Below are 21,223 nucleotides of genomic sequence, written 5' to 3'. Positions count from 1 at the left end.
GATGAGATGGTTGGATGGCATCACTGATTCAGTGAACGTGAGTTTGAGCAAACTCTGGCAGATAGTGAAGGACAGGGAGGCCTGGCCTGCTGTAGTCCGTGGGGTCCCAAAGAGTCAGACATTACTGAGCGACCAGAGAGCAACAGTCACTAGCAGTGATAAAATCCAGTTTCACAAGCTTGTGAATTTACCCTTTCAGATTCCAGTGTCTCTCTTCAAAATGATTTCAAAGAAAGTAGCAATTTTCCCCTTCTCATAAAATATGAGCTGATTTCCCAAAACTCAAATAAAAGTCATTAAAAAAAAAATTTCACGAAAGGCCCGCTGGCTCCTGCACTGACATTTTTGCGTTTGCATCCTTCCTGAGTTCCAAAATCAAGCTAACAAGCTGAGACAGAAACCATAGAGATAGAAAGAGTCCATTAAAATGGTCATTTGCACCATAATCTGTGTTAAGGAAATGGGACTCCCTGTGAATGCTGTTGGTTGTTAAGATGATGCATCTGATTCATTAAACTGTAATTTTCCCAGAGTAGCGATCTACTAGGGGTGTCTTCTCTACCTCAGTGAGCACTAAATATATTCCTAGAAGATGGTCAACCCCCATACTAAATAATAAACAGTATCATAAGAACGTCACTATAAACTGTCACTTTCTAGTAAAAGCTCCTCTCTCTCTCTCTCTCTCTTTCTCTCTTTGGATACCAATCAAGGAAACAGTGGAAACACAGTGTCTGAGGCTGGAGAAGAGCATAGTATTTAGGACATGTTTTGCTAATTTTACCATAAACCCAGTTGACTCAGTTCATCTACAGCCAATGTATAGTTTCAAAGAGAAAGGGAAAAAAAAAAAAAGCCTGAAAATACTAATAAAATGACCAAAGGAGGAAAATGACATTTCAGTTAAATTTCCACTTTCTCTGGACTATGTTCAGGGCTGCTCCCCACGCCTCAGCGAAGGGGAGGGGTTAGCATCGAGCTTCATTAGCCATAATGAAAATTACACATACTTTCAAAGAGGCTTTTATCCCCCAAGCTTGAAGTGCTCTATAAACACTAATTAATTTAAGCTCTGGCCAGTCCAGTGCCATTATGTCTTTTGTAAAGAAGGGTAAACAGAAGTGCAGGAAGTTAAGTAGTTTCACTAGGCTCCTTTGCCAGCTGGCTGCAGAACTGTGAACAAAATCAGGTCTGAATGACAGCCTCCCACCCCAGTTACAGGCCACAGAGGCTCAGGTGAGGGAGGGAAGAGGAGATCCTGCAAAATTAGGGAAGGTGAGGAAGTGGCTAAATTTTAACCAAAGATGCAGGGAAGCAGTGCAGCTGATATGATGGACATCAGCATACAGATCACTGACTCCCTTTGTTTTTGAGTTGGGGCTTCTCTAAATTTAACGTGCAGATAAATCTCCTGGGGTGCCTTGCTGACCTGTGGATCGTGGTTTGGCAGGTCCCTGGAGAGGCCTGAGGGTCTTTATGTCTAAAGAAGCTCTCTGGTCTTGCTGTGATTTATGTCTAAGAGTGTTTTTCCTATGTTTTCCTCTAAGAGCTGGATAAAGAAGAAGTGGCACATGCGTATACAGTGGAATATTACTCAGCCATAAAAAGGAACCAAATTGGGTATATTATAGAGATGTGGATGGACTTGGAGTCTGTCATACAGGGTGAAGTAAGTCCAAAAGAGAAAAAATATTGTGTATTAACACATACGTATGGAATCTAGAAAAATGGTACAGGTGAACCTATTTGCAGGGCAGGAACAAAGACACGGATGTAGAGAGCAGACATGTGGACACCAGCATGGGACAAACGGGGAAATGAGGATTGACAGATACACGTTACTGTGTGTAAGACAGAGGGCTAGTGGGAAGCCGCTGCACAGCACAGGGAGCTCAGCTCAGTGCTCTGTGATGACCTAGGGGGTGGGGTTGAGGGGGTGGGAGGGAGGGACAAGAGGAAGCAGATACATGTATGCATATAGCTGATTAACTTCTTTGTACAGCAGAAACTAACAACATTGTAAAGCAACTATACTCCAATTATACAAATAAATAAACTTTCGGGTGATAATGATGGATGCTGCTGGCCATGGACCACACTGTGTGACAATTTCTTTTTTTATTGTTAAAGTTTTTTTTTCACCCAGTTCTGTACTACTTGACTTTTTTCAGTAACTGTGTTATCTTTTTTTCTTTTAAAAATTGTCACATGATATTTGTAGTGGGGGGGGGTGGTTACATAGATCTTGAAGTGCTTGATTCTATGAGTTCTAATGAATCCATGCACCTAGATGACCGACAGTCCTATCAAGATGGAGGTCATTGCCATTTCTGCAGGAATTCACAGACCCATTCTTTGTAGCCATGGTATAGGACGTTTCTGTAAAAGGTCAAAATAGAAAGGGAAATTGGAACTTCTAAAATGAGAAGCATGTTACTACTCTAAGCCTTTTAAGTTAAGAAAAGAGAGTCATCACAACCCCACTCATTTCGTTGTGACTTCCTTTGGAATTTGGAGGCAGGACTGCAAACACATTATGTTGCAAACATCAGGCTGGAATCTAGGTCACCTGCCCTTTGATTCCAACACAGAGAGACTTCCAGTCCTCTGAGCAGGTCTGCCTTCCCTCTTCCTACAAAATGTGCAAGAGGAATTTCACTTCATGACATTTATTATTCAGTATTGGTATTTGTAGTATTTCTCAGCCTTTCCTTAAAGAGGATACACTAAAAAAAAAATTTTTAATGATTTTTAAAGAGCAAGAACTAGACTGAGGCAAATTTGCACTGCAGTGGCACCCCACTCCAGTACTCTTGCCTGGAAAAGCCCGTGGATGGAGGAGCCTGTTGGGCTGCAGTCCATGGGGTCGCTACGAGTTGGACACAACTGAGCGACTTCACTTTCACTTTTCATTTTCATGCATTGGAGAAGGAAATGGCAACCCACTCCAGTGTTCTTGCCTGGAGAATCCCAGGGACGGAGGTAGGCTGCCGTCTAAGGGGTTGCACGGTGTCAGACATGACTAAAGCAACTTAGCAACAGCAGCAGCAAAGCAAGGGACAATATAGGTAAGATGAAAAGAAACAAACCCCAGGGACTTTTTAAACAATTCTAAACTACCAAGATGAAAAAGAAGGCATCTAATCAGTCATTCAGAGTTTTCTTTTTTCTTCCATGAAGATAAACATCTGGACATTTGGGAACATTTGGATAATTAACTCAGTTTTTCATCATAAACAAATTAACTGGTCAACTTTTACTGAGAGCAGGGTTATCTGAAAAGTATAGTGCTAGGTTCCTGCCTGGGAGTCACAACTACTGGGCCAACATGCCACAGCCACTAAGCCCAAGCCCCCTAGAGCCCGTGCTCTGCAACAAAAGAAGCCGCTGCAATGAGAAGCCTGCACGCCACAGCTAGAAAGTGGCGCCTGCTCGCCACATCTAGAGGAAAGCCCATCAGCAGTGAAGAGCCAGCACAGCCAAAGATGAGTAAATAAATAAAATTAGCTTTATTTTTAAAAAGAAGAAGTTGCCAGGGAGGAGGTGAAAAGTTCGATAAAGGGCATACCATCAGGGCAGACCAAAGGAAAGCTCCCAGAAGAGTAGCCTTTGAGGTGTGACCTCAGGGACAGCAGGTGGACAGGGGAGGCAGTGGGTAGTCCGGCAAAAAGAAACAGACAAGTAAAGGAATAAAAGTGGGAAGACACAGATGCAAGTGTTGGGAAACAAATCCTTGTTATCTTGTCAAAGGAGGAAAAAAGCAAAGTAAGGGTTATTTTCATTTGAAAGTGGTAGTTACAGGAAAATGCAAGTCTGGGTTTAAAGAAGTCTTCATGCATAGCCACACTTTCATCTTTCATTAGGGAAATGTTATAGAGAGCCCACCATGTGTCCGCACTGTGCTAGGCTTTGGGTGGGCTCTAATGGAATAGACGTGGCTTCTGAGCTCAGGGAGCTTACAGACTCACTAGGGAAGCAGACAAAAAAAAACAGTAAGTAAACTAATACACATTTACACATACTGAAAAATTCTGTAAATGAAGGAAATGCAGACTTGTGGAAAAGACATACAAAAGGAGGGACATATTTTATATAGGATGATCAAGGAAGACCTCTCCAAGGAGGTAACATTTCAGCTAAGATCTGTAGGGCTTCAGGACTGAGAGTTGGAAGGATGGTGACTTTTAGCTGGGTTGGGACAGTCTCTCATTGTCTGAGCTCTTGCAAGAAGAAGTCTTTCTTCTTTCTGGTGGACTCTGCTACTGTTGTCCTAGGGCATGAGAGCTCCCCCTTCTGGCCTCCTGATTCTATTTTAATTGAAGTTTCTTTTTAACGATTTTTAAAGCCCCAAGACAGAAAAGAAAGAACGTATTCCAGGAACTGTCAGAAAAACAATGACTCTGGAAGTTAGGAAGGCAGGCATAGAATGGCCCAAGATCAAGTGGGGCAAACAGGTGAAGACCAGACCTTGTAGTCTTGTGGGCCTTGGCAAGGAATTTGCATTTAATTCTATGCAAATCCCAACCCCAGTTGGGTTTTAAGAGAGGAGTCACACGGCTTCATTTGCATTCCTATAACCAAGTCCTAGAGATATAATATGAAGCATAGGGCCTATAGTTATAATACTATATGGTGGGTGTTAAAATCTGCTGAGAGGGTAAATCACAAAAGTGTTCTTATCACACACACTCACAAAATAATAGTAACAATGATAAATAAAGGGGGTGGGAGGAAACTTCTGCAGATGATGACTGACTATGCATATAGCACATGGTTTTACAGTCATAATTCAATGAGGTTTTTTTTAATGGAAAAAATAGAGTTAATGTATTCTGGGGAAAAAAATGTAAGGCCATTCCTTCTATTGTGAGAAAAGGGGATTACAGAACGGGAAAAATGAAAATAAAGTCAAGACTTTTGGAGGAGCCTTGCTGAGAGCCAACAGAGGTCTAGCTGAAGGGCTGGCATTGGGGGTGAGAAGCTGGTGAATTTCAGATGTATTTTTGGAGATTAAGATCCAGCAGGGCTTGGTAATGGACAGGCTATGGAGAGTGAGGGAAAGGAGAACTGTAACTGGGTGGATGGTAGAGCTTAATTTGATGCTACTTTGGATTTTCCACACCATAGCTTCCTGTATTAGTATACATCTTTGAAAAGTGAAAGTGGCTCAGTCGTGTCTGACTCTTTGTGACCCCATGGACTATACAGTCCATGGAATTCTCCAGGCCAGACTACTGGAGTGGGTAGCCTTTCCTTTCACCAGGGGATCTTCCCAACCCAGGAATCAAATCCAGGTCTCCCACATTGCAGGTGCATTCCTCACCAGTGGTCACAAAGTAAGCCCAAGAATATTGGAGTGGATGTGGTCATGTATGGATGTGAGAGTTGGACTGTGAAGAAGGCTGAGTGCCGAAGAATTGATGCTTTTGAACTGTGATGTTGGAGAAGACTCTTGAGAGTCCCTTGGACTGCAAGGAGATCCGACCAGTCCATTCTGAAGGAGATCAGCCCTGGGATTTCTTTGGAAGGAATGATGCTAAAGCTGAAACTCCAGTACTTTGGCCACCTGATGCGAAGAGTTGACTCATTGGAAAAGACTCTGATGCTGGGAGGGATTGGGGGCAGGAGGAGAAGGGGATGACAGAGGATGAGATGGCTGGATGGCACCACTGACTCGATGGACATGAGTCTTGAGTGAACTCCAGGAGTTGGTGATGGACAGGGAGGCCTGGTGTGCTGCGATTCATGGGGTTGCAAAGAGTCAGACATGACTGAGCGACTGAACTGAACTGAACTGAAGCCTCTCCCTTCTCCAGGGGATCTTCCTGACCCAGGAATTGAACAGGGGTCTCCTGCATTGCAGGCAGATTCTTTACCAAATGAGCTATCAGGGAAGTCAATGCATCTTTAAACACTATCAATTAAAAAGAAAATGCAATATCCAATTCTCCTATGAATTCTTAAAATGCTATAAATATGCCAAAGAAAGTTAACTATCTAAATGTTTAAGGGCAAAGAAAGAAAATAAGGGGAAATACATGCAGATTTCATCCTGAGTGATCAGAAATATAACAAATATGAGTTTAGTTTTCTGATGTGATAACCTGTGAAAATTTAAATGTGAAGAAAAATTGGGGAAGATTTCCACCCCTCCCAACATCTCTCCTGTCCCCACAGGCCAGACAGAGTCAGTAAAGTGCTGATTATCATTTATTTTGGAGGCGGGGGTGGGGAAGGCTTGAAGTAGGGAATAGAGAGTGGCGGAGCCCTGATTTGCATATTTACTGATTTCTATGGGATGAGTATGCCTTCCATGGCCGATTTCAACTACGAACATAAATAACATCACTGAACACAAAATTGGAAGGAGACGTACAGAAGCACACCATTATATAGTATTTTCAGCATATTGCTACAACAGATATGAATAAACTCAACAACATAGGCAATCGTAAAATGGAAGATAATGAGGAAATAAGTTTTGAGCATCACCTTTGCTCTTATTATAACTTACTTAACTGTTCAGTCGCTTAGTCGTGTCTGACTCTTAATTAGTCAGACCTATTTAATTGTGCATTTATGTAATTTAATTCGTAAAAACAGCCATGTTTAAAAGTAAGCCCGTAAAGTTCCTAGTAATTAAACATTTGACTCTCACAAGGCAGTCTGTCTTTCTCCCACACACTATTGATCATTCCATAACTCACAACACATACCAATGAAAGTGTGTGAATAAGCTTTACTGGCCACCTGGACTAACAAAACCTCTAGCTTCTCATTCAAATTCTAGAAAAGATTTATCTTGGAACTTCTGTGGCGGTTCAGTGGTTAAGACTCCATGCTGCCAGTGCAGGGGACACAGGTTTGATCCCTGGTCAGGCAACTAAGATCCCACGTGCCTTGTGGCCGAAAAGAAAAAAAAAAAAAAAAAGATTTGTTCTCTATCTTAACTGAATATCCATTAATAAGCAATTACTAAGCATTAGCTACATGCTCAATAACTAGGGATTGAGGAATATAAGTGACATATATTGAAAGTTACTATGTGCCAGACACTGTTGTAATTTTTAACTGAATTAATACCTGCAGCCATAGCAGCTGCTAGCATCAACAGTGGTATCTAATAATATAACAGATACAGTTATTGTCCCTATTTTATGAGGTAAATTGGAGCACAGAGGTCAATAGGTTGAAAACATGACGATTTGAATCCTTTCTCTAAAGTTAATATAAATAAATAAAAATAAAGCAAAATCTCTCCTTCAGCAATCTCAGGATGACCCATGTGTATATGTATCTACTTCATATGCAAACATTCATCTTAATGTTCATGGATCAAACTTTCCTGCCTTGTCTAGACACTGGAAGTGGTTTTGCACTGTCAATTGCCTCAGTGCATTTGAAATAGTGATCTATTTTCATAAAACGTGCCTTTATGGATAAAAAAATAGAATTTAGTTAAATGACAATAGGAAAAAGCAATCATTGGATTCAGTTAACATGGCCAATACTTAATAATCAGTAATGATTTATCATGCATTTTTATAGCCTTTGACTATTTCTCTTCATGCCACAACTTGTAGAGATTTAAGTTATAAAAATAGTTTATATGCCTATAAAAACCAGAAGCTCTGTTCAATGGAAAACAAAGAAAGTAATTTGTACTGTCAAACTACCTTTTACAATTTTAAAATAGGACTGGGGGCTGGGAGCTTCAGACCAAAAAGTACAAAAACTACAAGGATAAGCTTACCTTTTAAAACAATTTCTGACCCAAGTCTTTAAATCCATTTTGAAACGACAATAAATAAGCCTCTCAGAGGGAGGAAAAAGTGTTTATCCAAGTGATTGTCACATTGGTTTTCACACCAAAAACAGCTTTGCAAAATCATTTCGCATAAAACTTAATGACATAGTAAGACTTCTCAGAATCCTCATGAATGTAACAACTCAAATAATAGTACTCCAGCATTTATACGTTTAAAGACAGACTTAATCAGACTTTTGAGTACTGATTGGTTTTGGATTTCCATAGTTTTATTTTAATTATGAGCCGTCTTAGTTCCAAATTTCAAACAACATAATTGCTTTCACAACAGAATTCCCCCACCTTTGAAGGAAACGGAGTGACAGAGGCTCCCCTTAGAGTGCTGAGTTGCTCTGACTGTCTGAGCCACTTTTAGTCAATTATTTTACATTTACAGCTCACAGTTGCCCTCCACCCCACCCTCTTTGCCATCTCCAGGATCCCTTGTTGGAGTTTTCAAGGGCCCATTCTGTTAACCTTTGTAATAGAATTCTTCCCCCGGGCATGGAAATATTGCTGGAGCCTCCTTCAATAATTTTAACAGGGTGTAGTACAAAAAGATAATTATTTCTTGTGGGGGAAATGTCCCTTTAATCGTGGCTTATATTTTCTTCCCATTTTGAAGGAAGCCCACTTCGGATTTGGTATGAGGTAGCGGGCAATTTATCCACTCCAGTGTTCTTGCCTGGAGAGTCCCAGGGATCGGGGAGCTTGGTGGGCAGCTGTCTATGGGGTCGCACAGAGTCGGACACAACTGAAGCGACTTAGCAGCAGAAGCAGTAGCGGGCAATTTGGGGGGGGGGGGGCGGGTAATACAGGAGAGGGCCCAAGGTGTCAGTTAGAGAGCAGTTGGGGTGTCCTTTTCCAGCCAGGCCACTTTTACCGTGGTTGTGACTGGAAGGAGGAGCAGACAGCTCACAGAGAGCCTGGCAGCCGGGAGCAGTGGTTTGGTCAGTGTGTGTAGAGGCCCTGGACCCCACCCGCCCAGCCTCCCCTTCAAGCCGGGGGCTCACGGTCGGGCAGCTATGGTCCCTTTTGCTGAAAGAGCCAATACCTTGGCTCCCACATTTTCTGGAAAGTTCTGTCATTGAACTCTGGAAACATTAATCAGGTTAAATGTCTCCTCTGCTTAAGACCCTTTGCTGGCTTCCCATCTTGCTTAGCATGAATTCAAACCTCTATCCAAGGAGGTAGTCCATGCCCAACTCTCCCCGTCATCCACCTGCTCGTCTCTCAGAGCTGCCCCATCATCCACCGGCTCCTCTCTCTTAGAGCCACCCCATCGTCCACCGTCTCGTCTCTCTCAGAGCTTCCCCCATCATCCACCTGCTCATCTCTCAGAGCTGCCCCATCATCCATCAGCCCTTCTGTCTCAGAGCTGCCCCATCATCCACCAACTCGTCTCTCTCAGAGCTGCCCCATCATCCACCGGCTCGTCTCTCTCAGAGCTGCCCCATCATCCACCAGCTCGTCTCTCTCAGAGCTGCCCCATCATCCACCGGCTCATCTCTCTCAGAGCTTTCCCCATCGTCCACTGGCTCGACTGGCCTTGGGCACACCAGGCCCTTCCCACTTTCAGGACCGTTTGAAGCACCTGAAACTCTCCTCAGTATGTATTTTCTCAAATTATTGTCTCTGTTCACAAGTCATCTCCTCTGAAGTGTCTTCTCTCAAGCTGTCTGCCATAGTGGGAGGGGCGTCAGCGGGAGGGGAGGGCGTGGAGGCAGGTGTTAGTGGGAAAGATGCCCCTGTGGGCAACGGAGACACCAGGCCCTCTGAAGACCCACAGGGAGACTGAGGATCAGGTCTTGAAGGAGGCGGTGGATTTGCCCATCACCTCCTGGGTGTGCTTTGGTGGCGGGGGCTCCAGAATCACAGGTGCTCATAGCAGGGAGTCCTTGACATCTCTAGTGGCGCCAAGGCAACACAGGGCACTGGCAGTGGGGCTGACCAGCTCTTCCCTAATCCTCCTGGGACTAAATCCATGGACAGCATTCCAGGAATACAGCTAGTCTGAGATTTGTACTCCAGCTCTAACTCATTGAGCACACTTGGGTGGCCCCTTCCCTCTCTGAGGCTCAGTTTCTTCTATTGTAAAATGGGGATTTGGATCAGAGCAGTGGTCAGGAAGATCCCCTGGAGAAGGAAATGGCAACCCACTCCAGCATTCTTGCCTGGTGAAGTCCATGGACAGAGGAGCCTTGTGGGTTACAGTTCATGGGGTTACAAAGAGTCAGACACAACTGAGTGCCTAACATTACTACTACTAGTGTTTCTAGGGGCATATATGTTACAAGTGGCACAGAGGTAAGCTTAGGTCATAAACGGCTGGGTATGTTCTCATCCTAAGGGTTATGCATTTTTATTAGACCAGTAACTCTAACTTCTAAAACAAATACCTTCAAGGTTCCCAGTAGTTCAACACAGTAAGCACCAATTTCTCACCCCTGAAGGGTCCAGGGCAGACTGGTGCGATAGCAGGAAGGGTGGAAGGAATGTAGGAAGATCTCTTATCTAAAAGGTGGTTTAAAAATCAAGGTTCCTTCCCACTACTGACTCTGCCATTTTCTAGGACCCTAGAGTCCTAAACTACATTCTTTTGCATCCAGGAATCAGGCAAGGAAAGAGAGAGAGAGAGGAGATTTCAAGAACTGAGTCTAGAAATGAATAAATCAGTACTGCTGAGCCTGACTATTCTTGATCTAATCATTCTTGTTCAGAATTCAGTCATATGGTCCCAACTAATTTGGAAATGCAATCTTCCTAAGTGCCCAGAAAAATAACAAATGAGATTTGATGGATGCTCACATAGAATGATCACTGCCATAGTACGTAAAGATACACACACATACACACACATATATAGATACAAGTACCAATATAGATATGAAAACTATAACACATTGACATTTATACACTATTGGTGCTTTGAATAAAATAGATGACTAATGAGAATCTACTGTATAGCACAAGGAACTCAGTGCTCTGTGGTGACCTAAATGGGAAGGAAATTCAAAAAAGGGGGATATATGTATAGGAATGACTGATTCAGCTTACTGTACAATAGAAACTAACATAATATTGTAAAGCAACTATCCTCCAGTGCTGCTGCTGCTGCTGCTAAGTCGCTTCAGTCGTGTCCCACCCTGTGTGACCCCATAGACAGCAGCCCACCAGGCTCCTCCGTCCCTGGGATTCTCCAAGCAAGAACACTGGAGTGGGTTCCCATTTCCTTCTCCAATGCATGAAAGTGAAAAGTGAAAGTGAAAGTGAAGTCGTGTCCGACTCTTTGCAACCCCATGGACTTCAGCCTACCAGGCTCCTCCGTCCATGAGATTTTCCAGGCAAGAGTACTGGAGTGGGGTGCCATTGCCTTCTCCGATCCTCCAATAAAAATTAATAAAATATATAACACACCAAACTTTAATTTCATGACTGTTATTGCTTGGATATGGATAGGTGTAAATGTGAATCTAAACTATTGATTTAGAATCAAGTCAAAGAAAGGCACTGGGTTGGTACTAATACAGAAGTTATGTGGATGTGACAAATTGTAAAGGTGGGATACCAACGCTTTTCAACTAATAATTTTATGTAGAATTTTTTTTTCAAGTTTTGTGTCAAGGACAAAGAATTTAGATCGTTTTCATGGAAATTTGAGGAATCCATTAACTAGTTCTACACTAGGGCTGGATAGCAATCACCCTAAAGTTCAGTGGCTTAAAACAATAACCATGTATTCACGGGTCTGCAGAACAGATGGGGGATGGGTGGCCTGCTCAGACCCAGCTGGCCTTGACCCTAGGCTGCCACTTGAGTCTAGGTCTGCTCCATACACACCTCTCTTGCTCCTCAGAACAATAGCTGCCCCGGGGCAGAAGCACAAGAGATTGAGAAGAAAAACAGTATCTCCCTGCTTTTAAAATTAATTTCTATTGGAGTATAGCTGCTTTACAATATTGTGTTAGTTTCTGCTGTACAGCAAAGCAAATCAGCCATATGTGTGCATATATCAAGCTTCCCAGGTGGCTCAGTGGTAAAGAATTTGCCTGTGATGAAGGAGACAAAGGGTTCAATCCCTGGGTTGGGAAGATCCGCTGGAGAAGGAAATGCAACCCACTCCATTATTCTTGTCTGGAGAATTCCATGGATGGAGGAGCCTGGCAGGCTACAGTCCATGAGGTTGTAAAGAGTCGGACGACTTAATGACTAAATAGCAGCAGCAGCATACATATATTCCCTTTTTTGGATTTCCTTCCCATTTAGGACACCACTGGGTAGCATTCCCTGAGCTACACTGTCAGTTCTCATTAGTTATCTATTTTGTACATAGTATCAATAGTGTGTATATATATATATATATCCCTCCCTATCTCCTTGAAGGCCTGGCCTCAGAACTGACACACCACTGCTTCTGCTCACATGCTATATGTATGGTATGCTTCAGCCCTGTCCGACTCTGTGTGACCCTATGGACTCTAGCCCTTGAGGTTCCTCTGTCCGTGGGATTCTTCAGGCGAGAATGCTGGATCTTCCCGGCTCAGGGATTGAACCCACATCTCATTTGTCTCCTGCATGTGGCAGGCAGGATCTTTACCACTAGTGCCACCTGGGAAGTCCACCTACATGCTATAAGCCAAGGTCCAAGGCAAGTTGCATGGCTAAACCGTGTGTAATCAAAAAAGAGATTATAGACTTTTAGGAAAAAATATATTCTGTTTAGGAATCAGTGAACTAAAATGGACCGGAATGGGTGAATTTAACTCGGATGACCATCATATCTACTACTGTGGGAAAGAATCCCTTAGAAGAAATGGAGTAGCCATCACAGTGAACAAAAGAGTTGGAAATGCAGTTCTTGGGTGCAATCTCAAAAACGACAGAATGATTTCTGTTCATTTCCAAGGCAAACCATTCAATATCACAGTAATCCAAGGCTATGTCCAAACCAGTAATGCTGAAGAAGCTAAAGTTAAATGGTTCTATGAAGACCTACAAGACCTTCTAGAACTAACACCCAAAAAAGATGTCCTTTTTATTATAAGAGACTGGAATGCAAAAGTAGGAAGTCAAGAGATACCCGGAGTAACAGGCAAATTTGGCCTTGGAGTACAGAATGAAGCAGGGCAAAGGCTAACAGAGTTTTGCTAAGAGAAAACACTGGTCATAGAAACACCCTCTTCCAACAACACAAGAGAAGACTCTACACGTGAACATCACCAGATGGTCAACACTGAAATCAGATTGATTATATTCTTTACAGCCCAAGATGGAGAAGCTCTATACCATCAGCAAAAACAAGACTGGGAGCTGACTGTGGCTCAGATCATGAACTCCTTATTGCAAAATTCAGATTTACATTGAAGAAAGTAGGGAAAGCCACTAGACCATCCAGGTATGACCTAGATTAAATCCCTTTCAATTATACAGTGGAAGTGACAAATACATTCAGGGACTAGATCTGATAGACAGAGTGCCTGAAGAACTATGGATGGAGGTCTGTGACATTGTATAGGAGGCAGTGATCAAGACCATCTCCAAGAAAAAGAAAAGCAAAAAGGCAAAATGGTTGTCTGAGGAGGCCTTCCAAATAGCTGAGAAAAGAAGAGAAGCTAAAGACAAAGGAGAAAAGGAGATATATACCCATTTGCATGCAGAGTTCCAAAGAACACCAAGGAGAGATAAGAAAGTCTTCCTCAGTGATCAATGCAAAGAAATAGAGGAAAACAATGGAATGGAAAAGACTAGAGATTTCTTCAAAAAAATCAGAGATACCAAGGGAACATTGCATGCAAAGGTAGGCACAATAAAACACTGAAACGTTATGGACCTAACAGAAGCAGAAGATATTAAGAAGAGGTGGCAAGAATATACAGAAGAACTGTACAAAAAAGATCTTCATCAGATAACCATGATGGTGTGATCACCCACCTAGATCCAGACATCCTGGAATGTGAAGTCAAGTGGGCCTTAGGAAGCATCACTATGAACAAAGCTAGGGAAGGTGATGGAAGGCCAGTTGAGCTATTCCAAATCCTAAAAGATGATGTTGTGAAAGTGCTGCACTCAATATGCCAGCAAATTTGGAAAACTCAGCAGTAGCCACAAGACTGGAAAAGGTCAGTTTTCATTCCAATCCCAAAGAAAGGCAATGCCAAAGAATGTTCAAACTGCCACACAATTGCACTCATCTCACATGTTAGGAAAGTAATGTTCAAATTTCTCCAAGCCAGACTTCAAGAGTACACAAACCGTGAACTTCCAGATGTTCAAACTGGATTTAGAAAAGGCAGAGGAACCAGCCATCAACTTGCCAATATCTGTTGGATCACAGAAAAAGCAAGAGAGTTCCAGAAAAACATCTACTTCTGCTTTATTGATTATGCCAAAGCCTTTGACTGTGTGGATCACAATAAACTGTGGAAAATTCTGAAAGAGATGGGAATACCAGACCACCTGACCTGCCTCCTGAGAAATCTGTATGCAGGTCAAGAAGCAACAGAACTGGAAATGGAACAACAGACCGGTTCCAAATTGGGAAAGGAGTATGTCAAGGCTGTATATGGCCACTCTGCTTATTTAACTTATATGCAGAGTACATCATGCAAAATGCCAGACTGGATGAAGCACAGGATGGAATCAAGATTGCCAGGAGAAATATCAATAACCCCAGATATGCAGATACCACCACCCTTAAGGCAGAAAGTGAGGAAGAACTAAGGAGCCTCTTGATGAAAGTGAAAGAGAATGAAAAAGTTGGCTTAAAACTCAAACATCCAAAAAACAAAGATCATGGCACCTGGTCCCATCATTTCATGGCAAATAGATGGGGAAACAATGGAAACAGTGACAGACTTTATTTTTTGGGGCTCCAAAATTACTGCAGATGGTGACTGCAGCCATGAAATTAAAAGATGCTTGCTCCTTGGAAGGAAATATTAAAAACCAGAGACATTACTTTGCCAACAAAGGTCCATCTGGTCAAAGCTATGGTTTTTCCAGTAGTCATGTATGGATGTGAGAGTTGGACTATAAAGAAAGCTGAGCACCAAAGAACTGATGCTTTTGAACTGTGGTGTTGGAGAAGACTCTTGAGAGTCCCTTGGACTGCAAGGAGATCAAACCAGTCAATCCTAAAGGAAATCAACCCTGAATATTCATTGGAAGGACTGATGCTGAAGCTGAAACCCCAGTACTTGGGCCACCTAATGTGAAGAACTGACTCACTGGAAAAGACCCTGATACTGGGCAAGATTGAAGTCGGGAGGAGAAGGGGACAATAGAGGATGAGATGGTTGGGTGAAATCACCGATTCAATAAACATGAGTTTGAGCAAGCTCTGGGAGTTAGTGATGAACAGGGAGGCCTGGTGTGCTGCAGTCCATGGGGTCACAAAGAGTCAGACATAACTGAGCAACTGAACTGAACTGATATGCTATTTAACTCAAAAAAGCATATATATTTTTAGAAAATATGAGATTACTGTATACTAAGGAATTTATGGGCTTCCCTCATAGCTCAGTTGGTAAAGAATCTGCCTGCAATGCAGGAGACCTGTGTTTGATTCCTGGGTTGGGAAGAACCTCTAGAGAAGGAAATGGCAACTCATTCCAGTATTCTTGCCTGGAGAATCCCTGGTGGGCTATAGTCCATGAGGTCACAAGAATCAGACAGGACTTAGCAACTAAACCACCACCACCAGAGAACTTTATAAGAAACATATCTTCAGAGACGTATCATACAGTATGTTTATTCTTATTTCAGTTAATTGAGGTACAACTTACCAGCACCCAGATAAAAAAATGGAACACTTCTGGTACTTTGATGATTTCCTTGTGCCCCATCCTAGTCTATACTCCTCCCAAGACACTATTTCAATCACTCATTTTGATCAGTTTATCTTTTTTTAAATTTTTTTTTTATTTTGGTCACACTGCACAGCTTGTGGATTCTTAGTTCCCTGACCAGGGAGGGAACCATGTCCCCTGCACTGGAAGGCAAAGTGTAAATCATTAGACAGCCAGAGAAGTCCCACCACTTCAGGGTGGTTGGACACATGCTTGAGCTTCATGTAAATGGAGTGATATAGAATGTATTCTTTTGTATCCATTTTTCCTGTTAATCATCATGTCCATGAGAAGCACCCATATTGTTATACACAGCAGTCCACCGCTAATTCTTTTCCATTGATGACATTGCATGGATTTATTGAAAATTGTTTATCTATTCTAAAATTGATACACATTTGGATTGTTTCCAGCTGTAGATTATTAGGAACAAAGCTGCTCTGTATAGTCTTACATATGTCTTTTTGTTGATATAAGCACTTACTTTGTTGGGTATTTCTCTCTTAATGGCTTTTTAATTAAGGGGATTTTGTACAACATGTATCCAAAAATAGAAGTTAGTCTAATTAAATGACAATATATTCATATAAGATAATATGCTGCAACCATTAAAAGTTTTCTTATAGACAACTGTCAATGACCATAAGCAATATGGCTTCAGTCATGTCTGTAAACTATGTAAAAATATCTAAATAGGTATGCAGGATATGTATATTTGTATGTGCATATATGTGTATGTGTTTAGTGTGTGTACATGTACGTGTAAACAGAAAAACACTATACCAGAAAGTTAATGGTGATCATCTGTAGATGACAGAAATATGAATAATTTCAATTTTCCTTTTTTTAATAATTTTCCATATTTCCAGCAGTGAAAATATATTACTTTTATAATGACGAAAAAGCTTAATAAAAGAAATAATAAGAACATAAATCTACTCGTTAGTAAAGTCTTGTACTACAAACCACATTTCCACAATACTTCTTTTCATGTATTACATTTACTTAATCTACATGATATATAAAATCTTGCCTCTTACCATACCAGCTAATGAGTCAGGATTGATGTGGTCAGGCCAAGCAGACATCCTCCTCCGTGGCTCTCACTAGACTATCCTGTGAGTCCAGGTTCTCATTACTATGGTTGTATAATAACCAGGAAAAATAACTATCCTAACACGAGAAGAGAAGGAGGAGCAAGAAGAAAGCCAGCATCTGAGGCCTTAATTGAGATCAGATTACCAGGTGAATCTCCATGAACACAGTCATTACAAAGTACCTAGAAAATATTAGCATGATATAACTGCATGTTATGTTGCAAAAGCAAACCCTTTTATAATGACATACAGGTTTACTCTATTTTGAAATATAATCTAATATTTCTTATTATCATCCAGCTTAGAGTAAATGTCTTTTTTAACGGCTGTCTCCTGTCACTGTTGCCACACAAAGCTGGTGTTTCATTCTGCCTCATCTTCATCATTTCAGTTAAGTCTATTTGTTGCTGTTTAGTCGTTAAGTCGAGTCTAACTGTTCTGCAGCTCGGTGGACCACAGACTGCCAGGCTCCTCTGTCTGTGGGTCCATGCAAGAATACTGGAGTGGGTTTCCATGCCCTCCTCCAGGGGATCTTCCCCGCCCAGGGATCAAACGTGCATCTCCTGCATTGCAGGCGGATTCTTTATCACTGAGCCATGGGGGAAAGCCAATAAAGTCTATATTCTCCTATAATTTGCCACAAATGTTTATCTGAAAAAGTCAACCATAGTCAAAATCAGCTTAGGAAGGGTCTGAGAAACAGGAAGATTCTGCAGAGTGTTTCCTTACAGAATAGATCTAGTGCAGGGGTCAGTCCAGGGGCCTTGTCCACAGGCCACCGCCAGCCCATACTTCACCTTTTGTACCATCTTGGAGCTAAGAATGGGTTTCACATTTTTAAGCAGTTACATTTTAAATGATTACAAGAGTACATACGTGATGTACTTAATTTTTCTTCTCGCCTCACAAAGCTGAAAATATTTCTTATCCAGCCCTCTAAGTAAAAATGTTAACCCTTGCTCTATCCAGCCCACCCATGACACTACAAATTTTTGTTCACATACTGGTGTTTTAGCGGAGATAATTCTATATGGAAATAGTACCATGCCTTGGACATAGCCATTTTATATTCCTCCTAGACATACAAGAATTTTCCATTTTCCAGCTCCCCTTGCTGCTGGGTAGAGCCATATGACAGTCTCAGCCAATGGTATGAGGTCCAGCCCTTAAAGCCTCCTGAGCCATCTTCCCTTTCTCTCTTCCCTTGTCTGCTGGATAAGGCACTGGGCCTTTAAATCAAATGAAGGCTGCCCTTTGAATACCAAGGTATTCATAGTACAAGCAAGAAAATGAATTTTTCTTGTGTTAAGTCTTTGAGCTTGGGAGGAAGTGTTTCTTACAACAGCCAATGTTACTTTCCCTGGCTGGTATATGTAGATTTTTTTTTTTTTTTTTTCAGTATCACTGGGCCTGATATCACCATGGCATATGTTTACTCATAATACACACACACAAATGTGAGAACAGTTTACTCTTCGATCTTTATGAGTATCCAAAACAAACAAGATGATTTGGCATTCATAGCCCCAACAAATAAAAGCTTCATTCTCAAACGCTAGTTTTTGTTGCCATGGATAAAACTGAACTACAATTTAAGAACCAAGTTAGACACCAGGTAAATAAAGGAAAATCTCAATCTTGTAAAATAACAACTGCCACAAATTTGAGCTCCAAAAACGTCTAAACAGTTCTTTCATGCTTATACCTCCACAAGGCCGCTTCACATCCAGCTTTCATCATCCTGTTTACCAAGTGAGAATTTTCGGATCTCAGTTTAGACACATCTGGTTCACAAATGAGCCACGACACCCCCAATCATTGTGAAATCCTCACCACAAGCATTGGTGATGAGATCTTGTGTTCATTAGGAAAGATGTGAGAACCAGTCTGTTGTGAAGCTATTTTGAGTGGAGACGTCTCTGATGTGGCATCTTAGAGGTGTCAGTTTGATCTTTCTTTGTTGAAGAACTATTGTCATTAAATTCACTTCTAATTGCAAATTCATCAGTTTCAGCTTTCTTCCAGATATAACCTCACCTGGACCAGTTGGAAAAAAGTAATTCAGCTGCTCTTTCATTGTTAAAAAAGAGTTGACATGACCAATCTGTTGGTGTTTTCTTCATGTCTTTTAAACTTCCCTAGGTATCTTTAGATTCCTTGCAACTTTTTCAGTGTATCATAAAACCAAGTCATTTACTATTTTGAGATCACTGAAGTCAAGGGTGATTAATAGCAAATTAATTTCTCTTTTGTCTTATACCAAATCTGGCTTACTAACAGAGAGGAGAGAGATTGAGGCTAAACTACTCACAATGACTTGATAATAACTTTTGATTAGAGTAAACAAACAAACAAAAAAATAACTGAATCACAGCCTGTGCTGTACACCTGCAACCAATACACTGTAACAATCAACTATATTTCAATGGGAAAAAATCAAATCTGAAAATAATTCATTAATTTGAAAATCAAGCCTGGACCCCTCTCTATTGCTGATCCTGCTCACAGTGCCAATTGTCTTGCTTTTCACACTGTCTGCACTGTTGGTTGAGCCCAGGGTAGGCAAGGTGTGAGCTGAGAAGCTGAAGGAGACTCGAGGAGCCATAGGAACTGCAGACGTGTTTCTTCTCTCCTGGCTGGCACAGCAGCCGTGGCAGCAGCCATAACTTAAGACAGCACAACCATACACAACCCTTCAGGGCTTTTCCAGGTGAGGCTCATAGAGGCATTTCACACAAAGTAGTGGAGACCAAGCGAATACCTCGTGATGCGCACGCACGGTGCTATAAATGAGCTCAGCTGTTACGTTATTATTTACAAAATGTGGGGCGAGAGAGCCTGAACACACTGTCTGGGCTAATTTGCTCTCTCCCTACACCCTCCTCCCAAAAAAGACCCAGTCAACATTACTACATGAAGAGGTTCTTATTTTATGCAGTTTCCAAATAAGTGTCTTTACATTCCACAGACTTTTCAAGATGCTTGACTGTAACTGTCAAAGAACATATTTTGACTAAATAAATATATAAATAACTTATTTGTAAAAGAAAGCCAACCTCTAACATGGTCGCAGCCCACTGCTCTGAGGGACCTGGACAAGGTTAACAAAGAATTTAGGACAACGTGGAGTAGGTTTCCGGGAAATCAGATGAACTCTCTTTGCACACACCTACATATTCTCAGTCAACAACTCTTCCCATTTAATCAAGACCTCTGCATCTGGAGAGAGATTCCCCAACAACTGGGCCATCAGGAGTGTGGGCCCCGTGATGTGGCACACACAGGAGAACGTGTCACCATCCAGGCAGTATTCCTGCCCAAAGAGCATGATCTGAAATTAGTCCTGGAGAAACAGACACACTAGTGTGAACTGAAAGTCATTCTGCACAATCACCTGACCTAGACTTTTAAAATCATTAATAAGACAAAAGTCCAAAAGGAAAAGGGTGGGGTGGGGAAGAGATGGCAATTGTTCAAGACAGAAATAATGAGATGGGACCATGACAACTACATGCAATAGGGAATTCTCACCTGAGTCTTGAATAGGAAAAAGATAACTAGAAAGGGTATTGTGCTGCACACTATGCTCAGTCGCTTCAGTTGTGTCTGACTCTTTGCAACCCCATGGGTTATCACCAGTCAGGCTCCTCTGTCCATGGGATTCTCCAGGCAAGAAACACTGGAGTGGGTTGCTGTGCCCTTCTCCAGGGGATCTTCCAGACCCAGAAATCGAACCCCTATCTCTGCCCTCTCCTGCATTGCAGGTAGGTTTTTTACCCACTGAGCCACTTGGGAAGCCCCAAAGTGTATTGTAGGAGCAGTTAGAAATTTTGAATGTGAATGTAAATTAGATATAATTGTATCGATGGCAAATGTCCTGAGCCTAATTATATTGTGATGATGTAGGAGAATCTCTTTATTCATAGGAGCTATACACTGAAATATTTGAGGTAAAGGGTTGCATTGAGCACTTTTTCTGTGTGACAAATCCCCACAAAAGAGCAGCTATGTATTTAGTTTATTTTTCTATTTAGACTCAGCTCCCCTGGGAAGTTCCTGTGAGCTCTGTTGGGGTCCCTTGTGTGCCTGTGATCAGCAGCCAACCGGTTGGACAGCTTTGCTTCTGGGACGAGTCTGGTGGTTGGCTGGAGTGACTAGGACCCTGTCTCTGTCCCACCAGCAGGTTAGTCCTGACTTATTCACAGGCAGAGGCAAAGTTCCAAGAAAGATGCAGAGAGAGAGGAAGCCTGTGAAGTTTCTTGAGACCAAACCACAGAACTGATACAACCTCACTGGTGATGCATTTTCTCAAAGCAGTCACAAGGTCTGCTCAGAGTCTGGGGGTGGATGCCTCTGCATCACGGTGGGGAAAGCTGAGAAGTCACATTGTAAAGGGCCTGGCTGTGGTGAAGGAAAAACTGTGGTCATTTGTGCCAACTACCACAAGGATGGATGGGTGTTCCTTCAATTAT

This window comes from Bubalus bubalis, chromosome 14 (genome assembly GCF_019923935.1).
Source record: "Bubalus bubalis isolate 160015118507 breed Murrah chromosome 14, NDDB_SH_1, whole genome shotgun sequence".
NCBI lineage: Eukaryota > Metazoa > Chordata > Mammalia > Artiodactyla > Bovidae > Bubalus > Bubalus bubalis.
The sequence above is the reverse complement of the archived record's forward strand: the minus strand, read 5'-3'. Positions refer to the sequence as shown.